This window comes from Phoca vitulina, unplaced genomic scaffold (genome assembly GCF_004348235.1).
Source record: "Phoca vitulina isolate PV1807 unplaced genomic scaffold, GSC_HSeal_1.0 scaffold62, whole genome shotgun sequence".
NCBI lineage: Eukaryota > Metazoa > Chordata > Mammalia > Carnivora > Phocidae > Phoca > Phoca vitulina.
Window position 1 is genome coordinate 6,046,187 of NW_022589765.1, and position 15,713 is coordinate 6,061,899.

Genomic DNA, 15,713 nt, shown 5'->3' on the forward strand with positions numbered 1-15,713 from the left:
AACATATGAAAACATTAAATGCAGTACTTAGAGGGAAATTTATAGCTGCAAATGCCTACATTAAAAAAGAAAGATATCAAATCAACAATATCCTTAAGAAACTAGAATAACAAACAACTCAAAGTAGAAAAGGAAATAAGGGTTAGAGCAGAAATTAATGAAACAGAAAATTTAAGAGTAGAGAAAACCAATGAAACCCAAAGTTGCTTCTTTGAAAATGTCAACAAAATTGACATTTAGCTAGACTGACCAAAAAAGAAAAAAGAGAGAGAGAACAGAAGTTACTAAAATCAGAAGTAAACAATGGGAGATTACTAATAATCTGATAAAAAGAAGAATTATAAGGGAATAGTACGAACAACTGTATGCCAACAAATTAGATAACAGAGATGAAATGAACAAATTCCTAAAATGACAAACTAGTGAAACTGACTCAAGAAGAAATAGAGTATCTGAAAGACCTATAAGAAATAAGAGTGTGGGACACCTGGGTGGCTCAGTGGGTTAAGCATCTGCCTCAGGCTTAGGTCATGATCCCAGGGTCCTGGGATGGAGCCCCACATCGGGCTCCTTGCTCAGTGGGGAATCTGCTTCTCCCTCTGCCTGCCACTCTCCCTGCTTGTGCTCTCTCTCTTCTCTATCTGACAAATAAATAAAATCTTAAAAAAAAAAAAAAAGAAAGAAAGAAAGAGAGTGATGGGGAGCCTGGCTGGTTCAGGTGGTTAAGCGTCTAACTCTTGATTTCAGCTCAGGTCATGATCTCAGGGTCTTGAGATCAAGCCCCACATCAGGCTCTGCACTCAGCGTGCAGTCTGCTTGGGATTCTGTCTCTCTCCCTCTCCCTCTGCTCCTCTTCTCCTCCTCTCTCTAAAAAAAAAATAATAAAATTTTAAATATAAAAATAAATAAACTGCTTACAAATGTAAATTTATCTCCACGCTGCTTTCACTGCAGCTCATATTTTCCATATGGTGTGTTTACTTTTTCATTTGTATTAAGATATTTTCTAATTTCCTTTGTATTTTTTAAATTTGACCCATCATTTATTTAAGTATGTGTTTTTTATTTTCCACATGTAGGGGCCCAGGGCAGGCCACCCCAATATGAGCCTCTTTGGCAGGAAGATTATTGGAGCTGAAAATAATCAATGCCCAAAGGACTCAGGAAGAAAGTTTGACCTTCCCCCTAATTGTCTCAAAGAATATAGATAGAGGACTTCTTCCAGAAAGAGAGTGATCAATATAGATATCTACATTATAATATGACATGGTAGACAGGGAGGAACCAACAAGACCTGTTTGATCAAAGTCCTCTCTGTGACCCATTATTTCTAGATGCCTCAACAAACACTTATTTACCAAACATTTACTCTTTTTCATCTTCCTGTGAATTGCTTTCCTTCCCTTTCAAGTAGCAGACCCCATTCCCTTCTCTTTAGTTCTGGGACATATTTACCTCACTTTGCCCAACTATCTGGACTCTCATGTCTGTGTGGATTCCCTGTACATTTGTAATTAAATCTGATTTTGTCCCATTAATATGTTTCATGTCAACTTAATTGTTAGACCAGCTAGAAGACCCTTAAAGAGTAAATTTTTTCTTCCCCAACAGTTGCCATACTTGGCAGGATAAACTTCCACTGGATATTTGCTCCAAAAATTCTGCAGATCCTTGGGCATCTGACATACAGCCAGGAGAAGATAAGATTTCTTACCATGTCAGCCTCCTGGAATCTGTCTGTGGAGTCCAGTGAAGCAAGAGTGATAAAATTCTTTTATATATATATATATATATTTAGATTAGCAGGAAAGACTATCTGTGGAACTAGTTCCTTGGGCTTAGAGACTCAAGTAAATTTGGTAGAGTAGCGATCCATTTCTTTCCAGAGATGGTCTTTGTTTTACTTTGTCTTTGTCTGTTGTATCATTTGTCATAAGGAGGAAAAACGATAGGGTAAGAATACAAGCATAGACCCTAATAAGCCTGCTGTTCAAGGCAAGCTCACAGACTGATGAGTGCACATTTCTCATCAGACCAGTGTCACTTTAGACAAACTTTGATGTGGGTTAATGAAGCACATGAGGTAAGGCCTGTTGCTAATGGACACCTTGAAAGCCAAAGCCACAAAATTAGTGGGCGTGGGTAAAGCACTTAAAAGCTGTTAGAGCACTTCCTACCTAACTCCAGGACTCCTTTATTGGGAAGGGGGAGCTTGAGACTGGCACCTTAGAACATTCTCCATCCTGACACCGTGAAAGCCTGCTATACTGGGATAAATTAACCACCTGTACAACAAAGGCCTTTGCTTTCTTAGACCAACTCTGGGAAGTGAACTTTCTGCACCTTGTTTGGGCTGCCCTTTTTTTTTTACACTGTCTTTGGGTATGCCTCTTGTGTCCATAGTTAAGCCTTAAAAAGGCTTATTGGTTTAAGTCACTATTAAGATTAATAGATCCGGGGCGCCTGTGTGGCTCAGTCAGTTGGGCGTCTGCCTTTGGCTCAGGTCATGATCCTGGGGTCCTGGGATTGAGCCCCACGTTGGGCCCCTTGCTCAGCGGGGAGCCTGCTTATGCCCTGCCTGCCGCTCCCCCTGCTTATGCTTGCTCTCTCCCTCCCTCTGTCTCTCTCTCTGACAAATAAATAAATACAATCTTTATTTTATTTTATTTATTTATTTTTTTAAAGATTGTATTTATTTATTTGACAGAGAGAGACACACAGCGAGAGAGGGAACACAAGCAGGGGGAGTGGGAGAGGGAGAAGCAGGCTTCCTGTGGAGCAGGGAGCCCGATGCGGGGCTCGATCCCAGGACCTGGAATCATGACCTGAGCCGAAGGCAGACGCTTAACGACTGAGCCACCCAGGCGCCCCAATACAATCTTTATTTTAAAAAAAAGATTAATAGATCCTACTTGTCAATGGGCAGACAATGGATCTTTTAATTTGGTTATATTTGAAAGAAAAAAATTAAAGAGTGCTCTCAACCGTCTTAGTATAACAGCTAGCCTTAGGGACTCCTTTGACAAGATGAAAGAAAAGAAATTAGACTTAAAATAAAAATTAATGTCTATATCCAACGTAAATCCCCTTCTTGAAACCCAGCCCCATCTTCCTATTTTAATTTCCCCTCCCTTGCAAAATTTAGATGGCCTCCAGCCTAATGTTGAGACCCAAAGTATACAGGTTGCTCATGTAAATGCTAAAAGCCAGAAATGAATTGAACAAAAGCCCCTGAGACTGGCAGTAAGGCTCATTTTGCTCCTATCTTCTAGGGCTCTGTAGTCAATCTCTGCCAGCTTCAGGCATTCCTATGCAACATCCTTTGCAGACACATCCTAGACCCCCACCAAAAATAAATTTCATGTCCTCTGGATAGCAGCAGATCCTTTAAATTATAAAGCCCTTTAAACCTCTCCTTTGAGAAGATTTTACCAAATTTAGGGATGAATTTAAATAAATTTTTTTTTTCAAAAATTGAGACCAATTAGATTAGTGGCCATTCACAACCACCCGCCCCACACCGTCACAGAGGAACAAGTGATCAGCTAAAGGCCAATATTCAGGGGCTAACAGAAGCCGAGGTTGAACTGCACACTCAGAGAGAAGGTTTTTGTTAAGATGCTTTATACAGACGTTACAAAAGCATAAATCTTTTAATTCCCACTTTAGTTAACAATCTCCCTGGTGGAAGCAACTTTAAAGAAGCAGGTCAATCTCCAGATAGTCAGGCAGTAATCCAGTTCTTTGGGGGAATTAGAAACAACTGTCTTTATCTTGCAAATCTATACAAAACCAGAAATGCTACTCCAGAAACAAATCAAAACACACCTATCTTTACCAACCCCCAAACCTCAACTATTCCTCTCAAAATACTTGTAGATATTATAAAGATATTATATTAGAATATTAGACCAAATTGTTTGGCACTTAAGAAAACAGAAAGAAAATATTAAATACCAATTACCTTGAAACTCTCAGAAAAAAATCTGCATTCTTTCTCTTTCCCTTGAAATTATAAATCTTATCATGATTTTGAAATGCAAACACAGCCCAGAATCACCGGAGACTGAAGAATAGAGTGGAGGGAGAGGACTTCTAAAAATTAGAACTGCAAAAAAAGGCTCCTGTGCCCACATTCTAGCACCTCTGATAACAGGCAAATATGCCCCCAAAAAACACCACCTTAGAGAAAATGCAGGTACTTTCTCAGTGCCTTTGTGATGTATATTTTCTCCCCCTCCCCATCTTCTCTAGGACCTAAGAGCCATTCTTTCAAATGCAAACTTAAGGGAGAAGTTTTTCAGCAGAAATAGAGAAAGATACTTGGAAATTGGGCCTATAATGTCATCTCCAAAGATACTAGTACTGGGGCGACTAGGTGGCTCTGTTGGCTAAGTGTCTGCCTTCCGCTCAGGGCTCAGGTCATGATCCCAGGGATCAAGCCCTGCATTGGGCTCTCTGCTTGGCGGGGAGCCTGCTTCTCCCTCTCCTTCTGCCTGCTGCTCTGCCCACTTGTGCTTTCTCTCTCTCTGTCAAATAAATAAATAAAATCTTAAAAAAGAGACAAAGATACTAGTACAAACAAAAGCTATAATATCTTTGTATATTGTATATAGTGTTTATGTTGTCTATACACACACACACAGTAAATGTGAGATATCTTTCTACCTCCCAATGGTATTGCTAAAATTAATTTGTAAAAGAATTTTTTTTTTTTTTTTTTTTTAAGATTTTATTTATTTATTTGAGACAGAGAGAATGAGAGAGAGAGAGCACATGAGAGGGGGGAGGGTCAGAGGGAGAAGCAGGCTCCCTGCTGAGCAGGGAGCCTGATGCGGGACTCGATCCAGGGACTCCAGGATCATGACCTGAGCCGAAGGCAGTCGCTTAACCAACTGAGCCACCCAGGCGCCCTGTAAAAGAATTTTAATTGGCTTCTAGAAAATTACATGCTTATATAAATTTAGTATTCATAAAAATTCCCAACAATAAAATAAAGACCATCCAAATGAATTTCAGGTTCACGTGATCTTGGAAAATATTCAGTATTTTTTTAAAGATTTATTATTTATTTGACAGAGAGAGAAAGAGCACAAGCAGGGGGAGCGGGAGAGGGAGAAGCAGGCTCCCCGCTGAGCAGGGAGCCCAATGTGGGGCTCAATCCCAGGACCCTGGGACCATGACCTGAGCCGAAGGCAGACGCTTAACGACTGAGCCACCCAGGCGCCCTGGAAAATATTAAGTATTAAAGCTAATTTAATGTTGTTGGTTTAATTAAAATAGACATGTCTTTTTTTTTTTATTTGACAGAGAGACACTCAGCAAGAGAGGGAACACAAGCAGGGGGAGTGGGAGAGGGAGAAGCAGGCCTCCCACCAAGCAGGAAGCCCGATGTGGGGCTCATCCCAGGACCCTGAGACCATGATCTGAGCCGAAGGCAGACGCTTAACAACTGAGCCACCCAGGTGCCCCAAAAATAGACATGTCTTTATGATGTGGGAAGTAAAGGGAAAAGAAAAAAATTAAGTTTCCTTAATTCCTACAGCCCATTGACAAGTCCTTGAAGCAGGGAGACCTTCTTCTAGGAACTCAACTGCCTCAACGTTGATGGTTTCCTAAGGGCAAAAGGCAATCTTAGCCCGCCCCCCAGTATCCTGAGTCTACTTTAACATACAAAAATTCCTTTGGAAACTTCCTTTATCTCTAACCCCCAAGATATATGTTTGTAATCATCCCCTAAGCATATGTCCCACTGAGATACATCTGAAGGGTCTCACGATTAGGGGTTTTACTAGACGTAGTAAATTACCTCTTCCTAAAGATAGCTGGCCCCCTCAAGGTCCTGGAAACCTTGCTTCTAAAATTCTTTCAGAATTAAGCTATCCCTAACCCCCTACCAACTTGAAAGTATGTAGTCAGCCACTTCTCATGACCCCAGTGCACATCTTTCTGCCGACAGGTCCCATCCCAGTGATTTAATAAAACCAACTTTTTGCACCAAAAAAGTCTCAAGAATTCTTTCTTGGCCATCAGCTCCAAACCGCAACCACTTCCTATATCATTTAGAGTTATTAGCATTAAATATAAAACCTTTATTCTGCCTGGGCTTATTTAAAACCAAATTAATCCATGTTACCTCTGTTACAAAATTTCTCAGCAATAAATAACTAAAAAAATAATGGTTGACTTTGTCTGATGTCTAATGGAGTTTTTGTGGGCAATCTAAACATAAGTGTTAAGAACAAATAAATTGGAAAAGGTGTAAATTAAAAAAAAGGTTTGTAGGTAAACTTTTTAAATATTTGCTCAGATCATTTTGGTAACCTGAAATCTTAAACTTTTGCTTTTAGGTTAAGTGAGGTGTTAAGTTAAATTCATTAAATATCTACATTATTTCCAAATAAGATAAAATAATAAAACATTAATTACTGAGCATAGATTTATCTACTTTTGTCTTTCCAATTAAAGAGAAAGTAAAGATAAATTTGGGACTATTAGTAAATATTTTTCATCCTTTATTGAAAGGTTGTACTATAAAGAAGCATACGTTTCTAGAAATCATGAAATGTATTCATAAATTTGCCAATCTAAAGAATGCTGCTATAACAGACAATTCACATTTGCTTACTATTTTGTTTTCACTAGGACTAAAGGTTTCTAAGAGTTAAGAATTCCAATTAACATGTGGTTAAAGCTACTAAAAAAAAATAAGGGAAACAACTCCATATGAAAAAAAGTAAGATGTATGTTTTCAGTAAAAGAAGGTATGAGGAATGGAAATGCATTTTATTGAGTGAAAATAAAGTAATTTTTTTCCTAAAGAGAGGTGGGGAAGAGGGAAAACAGCACAAAATCTCAATGTAAAAAAGAAAGTTGTAGGGGCACCTGGGTGGCTCAGTTGGTTGAGCGTCTGACTGTTGATTTCGGCTGGGGTCATGATCTCAGGGTCCTGGGATCAACCCCTGACTCAGGCTCTGCACTCAGCACAGAGTCCTTGAGATTCTCTCTTTTTCCCCTGCCCCTCCCCTACTCACACACCCGCACTCTCTCTCTCAAATAAATAGATAAAATCTTAAAAAAAAAAAAAAAGAAAGTTGTAGAAGGTTTATGAAAAAGGAATCTTTGGGGGTCACCTGGCTGGCTCAGTTGGAAGAGCATGCAACTCTTGATTTCAGGGTCATGAGTTCAAGCCCCACGTTGGGTATAGAGATTACTAAAGAAAATACATAAATGTTTAAGAAAGGTGAGGGCACCTGGGTGGCTCAGTCAGTTGAACATTCAACTCTTGGTCTCGGCTCAGGTCTTAATCTCAGGGTGGTGGGTTCGAGCGCCATGTTGAGCTCCACTCTGGGTGTGGAGCCTACTTAAAAAAAAAAAGGAATTTTTGGAAAGTAATCTTATACACGATCAGGACTAGCTACAATCGGAATAAATTTAACTAAATAAAATGAGTTTTAATATCAAAAGTACACTGGTACAAAATTATGATTTGGTTTTTCTCTGTTAAAACAATGTTTTAGTACAGTATTGGCCTACTTTTTAAAAATTATTTATTTATTTTTTAGAGAGAGACAGAGTGCACACATGCAAGTGGGGTAACGTCCAGAGGGAGAGAATCTTCAAGCAGATTCCCTGCTGAGCATGGAGCTGGAGACAGGGTTCTATCTCACCACCCATGAGATCAGGACCTGAGCCAAAACCAAGAGTTGGACGCTTAACCGACTGAGCCACCCAGGCACCCCTACACTTTCTTTTCAAGTGCACACAAAACATTCCCAGAACAGATCACATATTAGGCCACACAACAAGTGTCAACAAATTCAAAAAGATCAAAGTCATATCATGCATCTTTTCTGACCATAGCACTATGAAACTAGAAATGAACGACAAGAAAAAATCTGGAAAGAGCACAAACACATAGAGGTTAAATAAGATGCTACTAAACAATGAATGGCTCAACCAACAAATCAAATTTGAAATTTAAAAAATTATATGGAAATAAATGAAAATGAAAACAGAATAGCCAAAGATCTTTGGAATGCAGCAAAAGCAGTTCTAAGAGGGAACTTTATACCAATGCAGGCCTACCTCAAGAAGCAAGAAAAATCTCTAATAAACAACATAATCTAAAGGAGCTAAGAAAGAACAAACAAAACCTAAAACCAACAGAAGGAAGGAAATAATAAAGATCAGAGCAGAAATAAATGATACAGAAACTAACAAGACAATAAAACAGATCAATGAAACCAAGAGCTACTTCTTTGAAAGATCAACAAAATTTATAAACGTCTAGCTGGATTCATAAAAAAAAAAAAAGGACCCAAGTTAAAAAAAAAAAATCAGAAATAGGGGCGCCTGGGTGGCTCAGTTGGTTGAGCGTCTGCCTTCGGCTCAGGTCATAATCCCAGGGTCCTGGGATTGAGCCCCGCATCAGGCTCCCTGCTCAGCGGGGAGCCTGATTCTCTCTCTGCCTCTGCTGCTCCCCCTGCTTCTGCTCTCTCACTCTCTCTCTGTCAAATAAATAAATAAAATCTTTTAAATAAATAAATAAATAAAAATTTTTTAAAAATCAGAAATAAAAAAGGAGAAATAACTGACACCACAGAAATACACAGCATTAAGAGAATATTATGAAAAATTATATGCCAAATAAATTGGACAACCTAAAAGAAATGAATAAATCCCTAGAAACACATAAACTACCAAAACTGAAGCAGGAAGAATTAGAAAATTTGAACAGAGTGATTGCCAGCAATGAAATTTAATCAGTAATCAAAAAACTCCCAACAAATAATAGTTCAGGACCAGACAGCTTCATAGGCAAATTCTATCAGACATCTAAAGAAGAGTTACTACCTGGGGCACCTGGGTGGTACAGTCAGTCGAGTGTCCAACTCTTGGTTTTGGCTCAGGTAGTAATCCCAGGGTTGTAGGATTGAGCCCCATGTCAGGCTCCACGCTCAGCATGGAGTCCACTTAAGATTCTCTCTCCCTCTCCCTCTGCCCTTCCCGCTCCCCTCTAAAATAAATAATTTAAAAAAAAAGAGAAGAGTTAATACCTATTCTCAAACTACTCCAAAAAATAGGAGGACAACTTCCAAATTCATTCTATAAGGCCAGTATCACCCTGATACCAAAACTAAAAAATACACCACAAAAAAGAGAACTACAGGCCAATATCTCTGATAAACATAGAGGTAAAAATATTAAATGAAAAACTAGCAAACTGAAACCAACAATACATTAAAAAAAATCATCCACCACGATCAAGTGGGATTTATTGCCAGGATGCAAGGGTGGTTCAATGATTGCAAATACATCAATGTGATACATCACATCAAGAAGAGAAAGGATAGGGGCGCCTGGGTGGCTCAGGCAGTTAAGCGTCTGCCTTCGGCTCAGGTCATGATCCCAGGGTCCTGGGATCGAGCCCCACATGGAGCTCCCTGCTCTGCAGGGAACCTGCTTCTCCTTCTCCCTCTGCCTCCCACTCCCCCTGCTTGTGCTCTCTTGCTCTCTCTGTCAAATAAATAAATAAAATCTTTAAAAAAAAAACAGAATATGCCCAGTAAAATTTTTTAAAAAAAGAAGAGAAAGGATAAATACCATATGACCATCTCAATAGACACAGAAAAAAGGATCGGACAAAGTACAACATCCTTCAGGAAAATGTAAATCAAAACCACAATGAGATATCACCTCACACCTGTCAGAATGGCTAAAATCAAAAACACAAGAAACAACAGGTAGTGGCAAGCACTTGGGAGAAAAAGGAACCCTCTTGCACTGTTGGTAGGAATGCAAACTGGTGCAGCCAGTGTGTAAAACAGTATGGAGATTCCTCAAAAAGTTAAAAATAGAACTACCCTACGATCCAGCAGTTGCACTACTGGGTATTTACCTGAAAAATACAAAAACACTAATTCAAAGGGATACATGCACCCCTATGTTTATAGTGGCATTTTTTACAATTGCCGAATTATGAAAGTAGCTCAAGTGTCCACTGATAGATGAATGGATAAAAAATGTGGTATATATATACAATGGAGTATTTCTCATTCATAAAAAAGAATGAAATCTTGCCATTTGCAACAATATGGATGGAGCTAGAGTATAATACTAAGTAAAATAAGTCAGTCAGAAGAATACAAATATATAATTTCAGTCATATGTGGAATTTAAGAAACAAAACAAATAAGGAAAGAAAAAAATAGAAAGGCAAACCAAGAAACAGACTGTTAACTACAGAGAACAAACTGATGGTTACTGGAGGGGAAGTGGGGGAGGGGTGATGGGTGAAATAGATGATGGGGATTATGGAGTACACTTATCCTGATAAGCACTGGGTGATATATGGGATTGTTGAATCACTATATTGTACACCAAAAACTAATATGACACTCTATGTTAACTATACTGGAATTGAAATTAAACACTTAATTTAAAAAATTACTACAGGAACGCCTAGGTGGCTCAGTCAGTTAAGTGTCTGCCTTCAGCTCAGGTCATGATCCTGAGGTCCTGGGACTGAGTCCCAAATCGGGCTCCCTGCTCAGCCGGGAGACTGCTTCTCCCTCTGCTTGCAGCTCCTCCTGTTTGTGTGCTCTCTCTCTCTGACAAATAAATAAAATAAAATAAAATAAAATAAAATAAAATAAATAAATTACTACATGTTGAAGGGCTCCATGCTATTGTTGCATCAGTTAGAGATGGCGTACCTGTTATTAAAGTAGCCATGACAATGGTCCAAAGCTTTCTTTGATACCCAGTTTCTTATCTACTTTGCCCTTGCAACAGATCAAGAGAGCAAACTTGAACTTTCAAAAAATGAAAGTATCATCTGTTAACGGGGCACTGGGTGGCTTACTCAGTTAAGCAACTGACTTGATTTCGACTCAGGTCATGATCTAAGGGTCCTGACATCAAGCCCCAAATCAGGCTCTGCGCTGAGTGTGGAGCCTGCTTGAGATTCTTTCTCTCCCTCTGCCCCTACCCCCTGCTCACGCACACTCTCTCAAAAAAAAATTAAAAATTAAAAAAAAATTTTTAGGGGCACCTGGGTGGCTCAGTCGTTAAGCATCTGCCTTCGGCTCAGGTCGTGATCCCAAGGTGCTGGGATCGAGCCCCACATCGGGCTCCCTGCTCCGCGGGAAGCCTGCTTCTCCCTCTCCCACTCCCCCTGCTTGTGTTCCCTCTCTCGCTGTGTCTCTCTCTGTCAAATAAATAAATAAAATCTTAAAAAAAAATTTTTTTTTTAAAGTATCATCTGTTACCATAACAGCTACCAGCTGGTTCAACTGAATCCTTTACCTCTGGTGATGAGTCTCATGGGCAGCAGCAATGTGAATACCAGATTATCAGCCTAGAAAAGGAACTTGCTCAATTATTTGAAGAACTGAGACATGTTGTGGAAGTTTCTTAATCTGGCAGTCGTTTTGATGTACACCTTATTTTCTTTATAGCAGACACAATATCAATTTAGCAATCTTTAAACCACAACAATACTTGCATCCATGTACTCCAGAAAGGGCCCCTTTTCCCACCTTACACTAAAGAAAGAGCCTGGGTTTCTGGGTGGCTCAGTCAGTTAAGTGACTGACTCTTGATTTCAGCTCTGGTCGTGATTTCAGGGTCCTGGAATCGAACCCCACATAGGGCTCCATGCTCAGCACAGAGGCTGCTTGAGGATTCTCTACCTCTCCCTCTGCCCCTCCCCCCCATCACGCACTCTAAATAAATAAATAAGTAAATAGAAGGAGCCTATGGATATAATTTATGGACAGACTGATTGTTATCTTTTCTTGAGTAGGGTCTTTTTTACTTAATGTGAGATCTGGGGATACCAAAGAAATGATTCAATACATTACAGCTACCATGGAGCTAGTCTTATCACCAAATACGGATGAAATTCTATTCAGTAAGTAAGAATCAAAATGGTACTTTGATCCACTTGAGCCATTAAGTGGTCCATATTATACAATATGCCCAGGCCTGTAGAATGAAGCAGACCTTTTTTATTGTGAAGAATAATGAGGACATATTTTTCTTTATATTGTTTTATTTCTTTGCATTGACTATGAGAGAGATAAAATGGCTTAGAAAAAGTAATAAAATCAGTATGATCACTAACTTTTCTATGTATGTATTATTTTGCAATATAGATGAATATTACTAATTGATTTGATTCTCCTCAGAGTGCTTCTCTTTAATGAAAATGATAGCTAATGGTTTTTTCCCTCCACTCTACTCTTTTTTTCTATATTTATTTTTTATAATTTTTTTATTATGTTATGTCACCATACTGTACATCATTAGTTTTTGATGTAGTGTTCCATGATTCACTGTTTGCATATAACACCCAGTGCTCCATGCAATACATGCCCTCCTTAATATCCATCACTGGGCTCACCCATCCCCCCACCCCCCCTTCCCTCTAAAACCCTCAGTTTGATTCCCAGAGTCCATAGTCTCTCATGGTTCATCTCCCCCTCTGATTCCACCTCCCTTCATTTTTCCCTTCCTTCTCCTAATGTCCTCCGTGCTATTCCTAAAAAATATGGAACACTTCAAGAATTTCCATGTCATCCTTCCACAGGAGCCATGCTAATCTTCTCTGTATCCTTCCAATTTTAGTATATGTGCTGCCGAAGCGAGCACTACTCTCTTTTTTTTAAGATTTTATTTATTTATTTGTCAGAGAGAGAGAGCACAAGCAGAGGGAGCAGCATGCAGAGGGAGAAGCGGGCTCCCCACTAAGCAAGGAGCCTGATGAGGGACTCGATCCCAGGACCCTGGGATCATGACCTGAGCCGAAGGCAGACGCTTAACTAACTAAGCCACCCAGGCGTCCCTCTCCACTCTACTTTCTATAATCAATCAGTGTTTTAATGTTTGTATGTTCTTTTTTTTTTAAGATTTATTTATTTATTTGACAGAGAGAGACACAGCGAGAGAGGGAACACAAGCAGGGGGAGTGGGAGAGGGAGAAGCAGGCTCCCCGCAGAGCAGGGAGCCCGATGCGGGGCTCGATCCCAGGACCCTGGGATCATGACCTGAGCCGAAGGCAGACGCTTAACGACTGAGCCACCCAGGCGCCCCAATGTTTGTATGTTCTTTAAAAGATTTAGAAGTGATTCATTATTGAATTCTGTTTCCAATATCGGTAGGTATGTAAACATGGTAGTACAGCCATTATTTTCATACAAAAATATAAACAGTATTTTTTAAAGTAAAATAAAAGAGCACATAAGGGGGCCTGGGGGTTGGGCAAAATGTTTCAGGAAAATTAAGAGGTATAAGTTTCTACTTGTAAAATGGATAAGTCACAGGAATTAAAGGTACAGCATGGAGAATATAGTCAATAATATTATAATAACTTTGTATGGTGATAGATGGTAACTACACTACTATGGTGAGCACTTAGTATTGTCAAATCACTAGGTTATAGGCCTATATTATATATAGGCCTATATATATATTGTATATAAATATTTTATATACCTAATATATTATGTATATAAAAAAAAGACTATGAAGAAGCCAAAACATCAACAAAACCCAGCATATTACTGGACATTTTAAGTTATAACCCGTCAATCTGTCTTTTAATAAGCATGAATAACATACATTTATTATGATTTATAAAATAATTGCTTTCTTTTAAAAAAAAGCACATAAGGAAGAAATTCCATCACTCTTACTAGGAATATTTAGTAACACAGATACTGACAGACTATGAGGAAAAGTACTAGTATGTAAAGTAATCTCCAGAGTAGGAAGAAACCTAGACCTTTTTGCTCCTAATAACACCAATCCACACCCCAACAATGATGATTACTTTAACCCTTTTGACCCTGGTAAATTTTAACTTACTAGAAACCAGACCTATGAAAATAGACAAAACTACAACTAATGAAAATATAGAACCAATCAGAATCACTGATGAGAGAGCTTATACTAGACAAGAAATGACAAAAATTAGAATGGAATGCCAAAACTGATTTTAACACAGAAACCCAGTGGCTACTACATTTATAGCCCAAAAGAGGACACAACCGATCCTCACAGGAGCAGAAACTGAAACTCAGACCCATTACCACTGATGCTAAATTTAATGAACACCTTAGAGCATTTGGAAAAAAGTATATTAATATACAAAGATCTCTGACTGGACAGCAGCAACCTGGAGATTAATATGGCCTATACCTAATACATTACCCCATAAAACATCTCAATGAAAAACAGCAGGGGAAGCTACTAATGTAATGAGATTAGGACCATTAACTACGATTTATGATAGGGGACAGACACCCTCACTACTACACACAGTAGCAAGAGAATCAATTTATTTTTTTTTTAAGATTTTATTTATTTATTTGACAGACAGAGACACAGCGAGAGAGGGAACACAAGCAGGGGGAGTGGAAGAGGGAGAAGCAGGCTTCCCGCGGAGCAAGGAGCCCGATGCGGGGCTCGATCCCAGGACCCCGGGATCATGACCCGAACCGAAGGCAGACACTCAACAACTTAGCCACCCAGGCGTCCCACAAGAGAATCAATTTAAAAGGTCATTTTAACAGCTGCACCTCCACAGGATAGAACAGCACTATTTATAGTATTTGAAGGTGCCAGAAATACAGGAGACCTTTAATCCAAATAAGAACCCCAGAAACTATTTATAGCGGCAGAAAGATGGAAACACCCATTTTTTGGGGGAAATAGACCAATAGAAAATAAACCAACATGTAGACCCATGAATCCATTTATTGTAAATACTACCCCATTATAAAACCTAGTCCCATAAATAGACATGCCACTGATAGGTGAAAGGCAGAAAGCCCCATGAGCCCCATACAGGGACTCCATCTCTTTGCCCAAGTCAGAGACAATTATCCCTGTTACAGTGCCCATATCTATAAAACGCCTTTTATAAATAAAAATATTACATATACTACTATGCTGTTAGATGCAGGGTCTCAAGTAACAATGATACAAGGATAACCTACTAATTTAGAAAACTTTACCAATCAAAGAGACTAATTGAAGGATTAGGAGGAAAATTAATCCCATGGGACATGGGTACATACACTCTTAACTAACGATATACCACCCATAAGGACAAATGCCTTGTAGGGCCCAATTTAGAAAACATTCTTGAAATAGATGTAATAATACAAGATGTAAACAACAAAGATATAACCATTCCACAGAATACCTTAGCTATACCAAAATGAACTGCAATTAAACTGCCCACCCCATTTATTTATTTTTATTTTTATTTATTTATTTGAGAAAGAGAGAGTGAGAGAGAGAGCACAAGCACGGGGGAGCGGCAGGCAGAGGGAGAAGCAGGCTCCCTGCTGAGCAGGGGGCCCGATGTGGGACTTGATCCCAGGACCCTGGGATCATGACCTGAGCCAAAGGCAGTTGCTTAACCAACTGAGCCACCCAGGCACCCTGCTCACCCCATTTAAGATAACAAATATACCCCACTATAATCTTAAGGGAGGACATATTCAAGTTAAGAACAAAATTCAGGAACTATTATAGGAACAAATTATTGTTCCTACTATTTTCACCCAATCTTGCCTGTTAAAAAGCTAGATGGATCACACAGATTTACAGTAATTTATAGGAATTTAAACAAACACCCTCCCAAAATTGAGGGAACACTCCCAAACATAGGCACTATCACAAACTACAGCACCACTGGA

The 15,713-nt window shown here is 39.2% G+C and overlaps 1 long non-coding RNA gene and 1 other non-coding gene across 7 annotated transcripts in view; both read right to left on the reverse strand.

The window, feature by feature from the left end:
• Positions 1-15,713, reverse strand: part of LOC116623851 — a 66,003-nt gene that overhangs the window by 21,057 nt on the left and 29,233 nt on the right. The window lies entirely within an intron of this gene.
• LOC116623929 lies at positions 12,551-12,657 on the reverse strand. The gene has a single exon (XR_004297800.1). It is a non-coding gene; the product is annotated as a U6 spliceosomal RNA (small nuclear RNA).